Genomic DNA, 8,218 nt, shown 5'->3' with positions numbered 1-8,218 from the left:
GGAATAAAACTTGGGTCCTTAGACTTTGCAGGCAAGCACTTTAACCACTAAGACATCTCTCCAGCCCAAGGATCCTCCTTAATCTTGGAAAATTCCTAGTCAATTTCCAGAGGTTCTCAAAAGTCAACTTCTGTGAACAGAGACATCATTCACTGGCTTCTAAATAAATTTAACTTGCTTCAGGATATTCTAGAACATACATGCTACTTGGTGTCTTCTGAACAGCACTTATTTATGTAGTATTCTCCCACACAGAGATAATTGTACCATGTAAGTGTCCTGCCATTGAACTGCTGGCTACAAGGTAACTTGATCATCTATACACCTGTTTTCCCTCTTAGGGAATTGCAAACATAGCGGAAGGTGTCTGAGGAAGAGGCTCCCAGCCTACAGGACATATTTGTGAAAAGTAGTCCCAAATCTACAACTGTCTTGGGTTTTGATGTAAGTGTTGAACTTATTGCAGAACAGACAGACTCAGACCCTCATGTGTGCATGCCTCTGATGCAGGTGATTGGTAAACACAGACCCGTAAGATTGCTTTAGTTTATTGATCATGGCTTCTTTCAGAATCTGTAGACATTGATAACCCGCCAACTAAACGTTTCGTCAGCATGCTTGCATGGGAACTTTAAAGTCATCTTTACATCAGTATATTTGGAAACAGTAACAAAGGTCATGAGATCTGCTTCCACGTACTTCTCAGTCATCCCTGTCACTAACTTTAGTAAGTGGTCTCGGCACTTATCAGGTCACTCAGGTGCTCTGCAAAGACACTCGGTCTCCCTATAATTAACAGCTGACATAAGGGCATGGTCTAATGCACTCATACAATGTTAATGGCCATTCACAACCATGTTGATAAGTTAGACAAATTTTACCAAAATTTCCCAAACTGATGCCACAAATTTTCCTGAGTAAAGCTGCTTCCTGCTCCTTAGAGCACCCTATGCATGTCCTTGTCGTGAAGATGATGCTGCAGCTCCTGAGTCACAGGAGAGGAACCAGCGCCTGCACCAGGTAAGACATTCAGAGGTGCCATGTCGCTTTTTTTCTCTTGTGAAATGGTACTATGGTATTCTACCTAGAAACTTTTCCATATACTGTGAGAAAAATGATTCTTGTTTAATAAATCTGAAGCGTCTTGCCTATAGTATACTCCAGTTCCTGTCAGAAATAACTTTAAGGGATTTTTTTTCTCTCTCTCATATGGTTCAACAAGAGCAAAGGACTTAGTAACTACATAGATTACTTCCTCGCTTGGGTCTTCTCTACTGTGGTAATTTTAAATTGATAGTTTTCTTTCTTTTAACTTTTTAGTGACAACCTCCAGTATGTACACAATGTATTCTGATCATAATCCCCTCTCATCCCTCCATCGCCTCCTCTCCTGCATTCCCCTCTACCGAAACGCCTTTCCCACTAGTACCTCTTCCATGTTTTTAAATATTTTTGTTTATTTTCAAGCAGAGACAGAAAGAGAGGGAGGGAGGGAGGGAGGAAGACAGAGAGAGAGGAAGGGAGAGAGAGAAAAAAAAATGGACATGCCACTACAAACAAACTCCAGATGCATGTGCCACTTTGGGCACCTGGCTTTACGTGGGTACTGGGGAATTGAACCCCGGGTCATTAGGCTTTAGAGGTGAGCACCTTAACAGCTGAGCCATCTCTCTACCCCCACTCCATGCTATTTTGATGTCATCAATTTTTGTGATATTATACATGTCACGTGTAGATAAGACACTGTAAGGTCATGAATACCACGGCTACCCTCTGTCTAGATGACAGTATTGTAAGCACTACTGCCTTTGTTTGGCTCATATTCTTTCCACCCCCTCTTTCTCAGCCATGAAGTGTGTGACAGAGATGTCTCAATGCTAAACACTACATTGTCACCTCTGCACTTTGGTGAGTTTTGAATGTCCCCCCAGCACTGGTCATTTTTTTTTTTTTTGATATTTTGGAGCAACATTCAGATAAGGATAGTCTGAAACAGTTGAACCATTAATTTCCTCCACATATCCAGTGCTAGCTCTCCAATTGATTCATTTTTATCTATTCCACCATAATTATACTGAAGGTCAGCTTCTTCCACTAATTCATTCTTTTTAATAAACTGGGTATTGAGATGTCAATATAAGCAGTCCATATAGCCTGCACCCTTGCTCTGTTCCATCCAATACCTATGATACAGAACAAGTTTTTGTTCTTTAGATTTCAAGATTCTCTTGTGTGAATACAGATGTGATTTTCACACACACACACACACACACACACACATATGGTATAAAGTCTCTCCAATGTGACTCAGGATTGGCCACACATAATGCAGAACTGCCTGAGCAGCAGTCATTCCACAGTGCTCCCCTGATGTGTTCCAATATAACTGCTTTGGTTGTAGCTAGCACCCTGATCCACGTCTCATAAAATATTACTACTCATGGTTTCACAGTCCTCATGCAAGTTTAGTGCACAAACCTAGTTGTTCCAGGCCCACTATAAAAGGTAAGGTCTCCCTCCTGTCAGCGGCCTAAGTGAGAACCGGGAATCACATAGCAATGTACGAGAAGTCTGAGTAGCCCTTGGCTTCTTTCCTCAGTACAAATTCTGTAGAGCAAAGACCCGTCACATACAACAAGTACGAGCCTTCCCTCCCTCACCATTTAGATTAAAAAGCTAATCATAGGTTAATTATACTAAGATCCTTATTCATCATAAGTGCATTCCTGGTCACCTTCCAGAGTGGCTCAAAGGTCCAGCTCTAAGATACAGACTCAGTGACTTCTAACGAGACTTCACTCAGGTCATTCTAGAACATGTGTGCTTCCTAGTGTCTTTTGAAGTGTATTTATGCTGTGTTCAAATTTTCCCTCTTTCTGACATGCAGCCTTGTCCGGCAATTATCTCTGTGTTGCTTATACAGTGAAATAATAAGAAGCCACAGATAAACTGTGAGACTGAATCCATCTTAAACCAATCCCTTTATGTGACACCAACTAAAAAAATAACTCATCATTTCTCAGCAGCTCAACTGAAACTCAACTGGAACCTACAGGGTCATCTCAATGTAAAAGAATTCATGGATTTTCAAATGTAGCCTCCCTCCTTTCTTCCTCTCTCCTCTCCTCTAAATAAACTGCACATTGAGATATATAAATACTTTTTCCCCCTTGACTCTCTCTTTCTCTTTACATATAGGACATGGTCTCTCCCTGGAGTCTCAGAAAGAGAGACAGTGCCCTCACAACGGCCTCAATAAAGGACTAATTGGGCCACTTGCTATCCCTGAAGTAATCACTGAACAGAGAAAGAGGGGGAAAAGAACAAAATGAATCAGAGTCACACGTGGCCCTCCTAGAAAGGCACTGACGCTTTGGAGAGGTCATCCTGATGGCTTGCTGGACACTGTCCCCGGGGAACTTGAAGGAGCTGCCCTGCCAAAGCAAAGACATCTGGCCACAGAGGGAGCCGCGCCACGCAGGCGGCAGCCAGGATGCAGAGTGTCCAGGGAAACGGGGACAGAAACCAAACAAGAAAGGTGCGCCGAAGACTAAACTTCAAATCGCAAAAAATGGCTCTAAACCTTTGCACTCAATGCAGTGGCCTTGTCACTGATATTTCAGGGAGGGGCAGGGGGAGTGGCCAAAAGCAGCAAACTTATGATTCCAAGAACAAATGTATGCACTCATAGTTAGTCTGATTCCAGTATTTAGCAGAGACAGGGTCCTTGTCCCCTGATCCTGGGGCTCGTCCCCTAAGTAACAGAAGACGCACCTACCCAACGTGATGTTTTCCATCCTCTCTTACAGCCAAGTGTGGCCATTTGATGAGGTTCTGAGCAAAGCGGATAAGCAGGATGCTTAAACAAAACTGGCCCCGGGATAAGATGCCTTATTCCTGCCCTGTCCAGCCGCCTGGAGGACGGATGGAGCCCGAGTCAGCGCAATGCCCTGGCGGCTGCAAACGGACAGTCCAATGTCAAAGCTCAGAACAAAGGGGTGGCTCCTCTTCTCCCAGACGTTGACCTGTTTTTCTTTCAAAAGCCACTGCATTTTGTGCTCGCTGCTGTCGACAGCTGATTTTAACAACACCTCTAAAAGGTTGAATCAACTTCAGTCAGTCAAGACATAGAGGGTGAATCGTTTGTTCAGCACAGTGAAAGTAGCCCGTGGTGGGACTTGGCTGCCTGAGAGGGGGCAGCCTGCCCTCAGGGCACTTCTGGGTTCACCCAGCAGCTCCAAATTCACTGCATTTGCAAGTAGGAAAAGTCCAGAGAAAGCATCAGGAGGCTGAAAACATGACATGTTATGTGGCAGCTGAATCAGGGTCAAGCCGAGAAGGATGGAGGAAGGCATATTTCCATTGCTCAACCTCAGGCTTGTGTGACAAGGTCCCAGCACAGGTGACTTAAAGGGTTAGCGGGGCTCAGTGGCGCATTCCTTTAATCCCAGCACTGGGAGGCAGAGGAAGGAGGGTCACTGCAAGTTGGAGGCCACCCTGAGACTCCATAGTGAATTACAGGTTAGCCTGGGCTAGAGTGAGACCCTACCTCGAAAAACCAAAGAAAAAAGAAAGAAAGAGAGAGAGAGGAAGGGAGGGAGGGAGGAAGGAAAGAAGGAAGGAAGGAAGGAAGGAAGGAAGGAAGGAAGGAAGGAAGGAAGGAAGGAAGGAAGGAAGGAAGGAAGGAAGGAAGGAAGGATAGAGGGAAGGAAGGAAGGAAAGAAGGAAAGAAGGAAAGAAGGAAGGAAGGAAGAAATGGGTCACTTCTAGCCAGATGTGGTGACACACTCCTTCAGTCCCAGCACTCAGGAGGCTGAGGCAGGAGAATCACTGGGAGTTTGAGGCCAGTCTGGGGCTACAGAATGATTACCAAGTTAGCCTGGGCTAGAATAAGACCCTACTTTGAAAAAAATAAAATAAAATATAAATATAAATAAAGGTGGCTTCTACACAATGTTCATGCAAGGAAGCAGGGGTTAGAGTCCCTCACAGATTTCCTATGCATCACTTACATACAATTATCTTTCTTTCCTTGGTAAATAAACAAATTTCATAGTTTTTTTTTTTTAGCAAGAATTTTGTTGGAATGATTTATAATATTGTTTAAGGGGAAAAATGGAAAACACTAGTTTGGTGCATATATAGCTAGGTAAATTTATAAGTGTTAGATAACTCTGAATAAATTAAAGGCTAGACATCCAACTTGAAGGGAGGCTTGTAGCGACAATCTGAAGGCTCTGGTTCATGACCATTCTTATCACTGCCCTTGACGAGGCCACAGGGGCCATTTGCAGAGCACAGCAGCAACACGGAGTCAAAAGGGACGAGAGCACATTGCACACTCAGGAGCTGAACTTTTAAAACAAGCACTCCCTCTGCAAAGATAAAATACAATGGGAAGAGACCTAACACATTGACAAGGGGTCCAGAATACCACACATGTAAAATAGGGCAGAGAGTGAGCTATCAGTGTCTTTACATCGTGATTTCAGTGCGGTCTACTACAATATGTCCACACACATGGTCTCAAAGGCATCAACAAAGAGGAAGGTGACAAGCCTCGTTTTGGGTCTGGACAATACAGGCTAGCAGAAGGAGAGCTGATCAGGCCAGCAGCCAGCTAGGATGGTACCGGAGGGGGAAGAGCAGAGAGAGCTAGGTATGAGAAGCCCAGGACAAAAATGGAGAAATATGGGAGCATTCCACAGATTTCTAAGGAAAGCTCTAGATTGGCAGCCTTAGCACCTGAACCAGGACAAGAGATAAAAATCTCAGGGAGTTGGGCTGGAGAGATGGCTTAGCGATTAAGGCACTTTCCTACAAAGCCAAAGGACCCAGGTTTGATTCCCCAGGACCCACAAGAGCCAGAAGCACAAAGTGGCACATATGTCTGGAGTTCATTTGCAATGGCTGGATGCCCTGGCATGGCACGCTCTCTCTCTCCCCACCCACCCTACCTCTTCCTCTCTCTCTCTCTCTCTCTCAAATAACTAAATAAAAATAATAAAATATTTTAATTTTTTGTTTACTTTATTTATTTGAGAGCTACAGACAGAGAGAGAAAGAGGCAGAGAGAGAGAGAATGGGCTCACCAGGGCCTCCAGCCACTGCAAACGAACTCCAGACGTGTGTGCCCCCTTGTGCATCTGGCTAACATGGGTCCTGTGGAATCGAGCCTTGAACCTAGTTCCTTAGGCTTCACAGGCAAGTGCTTAACTGCTACGCCATCTCTCCAGCCCAAAATAATAAAATATTTTAAAACATCCCTGGGAGAAAAATATATGTCCAATAGGAGAAATAAATTTTTGTCATACCTGTCCATTTCTGGCAGAAGGTCCCTCTGAGATAGTGAGTTCCTCAGCTCCAGGGGTATCCAAGTAGAAAATACTGGTCTATAACTACCTCTGAGATAGTTCCTCAGATCCAGGAGTATTCAAGTAGAAAGTACTGGTCTATAACTACCTCTGAGACAGTGAGTTCCTCTGATCCAGTGAACAACTTTATGGCTTTTCTCAATACTGAGGGGCTATGATACGTGGCTCTAATTTTTTTTTTCTTAAAACTCCAGATGCATGTGTCACCATGTGCATCTGGCTTATGTAGGTACTGGGGAATTGAACCTAGGTCCTTAGGCTTTGCAGGCAAGTGCCTTAACCACTAAGCCATCTCTCTAGTCCCTCTAATTTTTTTTAATATTACAAATAATCTGGGTTTAACCTTGTAAGGCACCTGATATCTATACTCCTCAGTCACTATTATGGTCTGTGACAAAGGGGTATTATTTGAAAGATCTTGCTTACTTTAAATGCCCACCACTACTCTTGCCAAGAGATGGAGCCTGCAATGTGACTGTTCATACTTCTTCAGAAACCTTACTTAAAAGCCATGGTTCCAAGAAATCTGGTTCCCAAGAAGCAGAGGGAGGTGGGCATGAGCTGAGTGCCCTGTGGCAAGTTAGGGTTAACCTTCAGGATAGTTCCCCCGGAAAAGAGGGAATCTCTATGTAGTCTTAGTGAGTGTAAATTGAGGTAAGTCATCTAGAGAACGGTCACCAAACTAGGGACGACCTTCCAAAGCAATGGGAGGATTAAACTAAGGCCTGTTTAGTGATAACACAGCAAATGTAACCTGATTCAGGCACAGGCATGTGGCCGAAGACAGAGTGCCCAGGTCAATCTTACTGAAGAAGGGTAAGGGTATAGGGTATAGTACACCAGCTGTCTTTCTTTGGTTTGAGTTTCTAAGAACTTAGAACAGTCATTAAAGTGCCCATGTATTCATACAGTGGGGCTTGTGGCCCCCAGAAGAGATGAATTTCAATGCCTTCTTTTGTGTTTCCTCTAGAATGTGCCATAGGAGGTCAGTATCTAGCTCAGGTATCAATCAGTGCCTTACTGCCCCAACTTTTTCCTGTGTAAAAGTGTCAAAACATAACCAAAAATGAAAAAACAAAGTTTAATTCTGCACATTTGGAACATCCTTCTGAGCTGAGATTCTTACAGTGACTGTATAGTCAACTGTACTTTCATAGCTGAAAAGAGAAATTCTGAGGGTAAATTTGCAAGGAAGGGGTCCTCTGAGCCTCTAGAGTTCAGATCAAAGGCATCGGTGTCTTCGGGCAGCATGAGAACGCACACTCCAAGTTTCTAATGCAGCCAGTAGGCTGAATCATTGCAGATTAAATAAACATGCTGAGTTGGATCAAAAAATGTAAATAAAAGGCCTCTTCTGACGTTAAGTTTGTATTTACAGAAATCTTGTGACTAAAAGCAACTTAAATTTGGACCATCACAAAACAAAACAAAACAAGTTTCCCAAGTTTATAGTAGTTATACAATGTATCCACAGAGCCAGGACTTTACAAGCTGTGCCGCAAAATCTTAAAATCAGTTAACTCATCAGAAGTATTTTTAGCAAAACTAAAATTCTGTTTAATCACAGCAACCATTGTTGCAGAGTCAATCTACCTGCTGACTGAAAAACTAAGTCGCCATCATTATGACGGTGGTGATTATGACAATGCCACTCAAAACACTGCAGATACTAGGTTTTGGGTAACAGCATTAAACATCTAAACATGCCTGGGTAGTTTGCAGTTAAAATACAGCAGCAAAATTAAATAATTTATGCTTATAAAAATAAGTTGATCTATGACATATCCCAGTGTTTAGGAAACAATTTGATCCGACTTAATCTTCAACTACCTTATTTTTAGTCT

At 43.2% G+C, this 8,218-nt stretch overlaps 1 pseudogene; it reads right to left on the bottom strand.

Moving 5' to 3' along the window:
* Nucleotides 1-337: 337 nt before the first annotated feature.
* LOC101614169 lies at nucleotides 338-2,459 on the bottom strand (annotated as a pseudogene).
* Nucleotides 2,460-8,218: the final 5,759 nt, after the last annotated feature.

This window comes from Jaculus jaculus, chromosome 16, assembly GCF_020740685.1.
Source record: "Jaculus jaculus isolate mJacJac1 chromosome 16, mJacJac1.mat.Y.cur, whole genome shotgun sequence".
Classification (NCBI taxonomy): domain Eukaryota; kingdom Metazoa; phylum Chordata; class Mammalia; order Rodentia; family Dipodidae; genus Jaculus; species Jaculus jaculus.
Note: the sequence above shows the minus strand (reverse complement) of the source record. Positions and strands in the feature narration are given on the sequence as shown.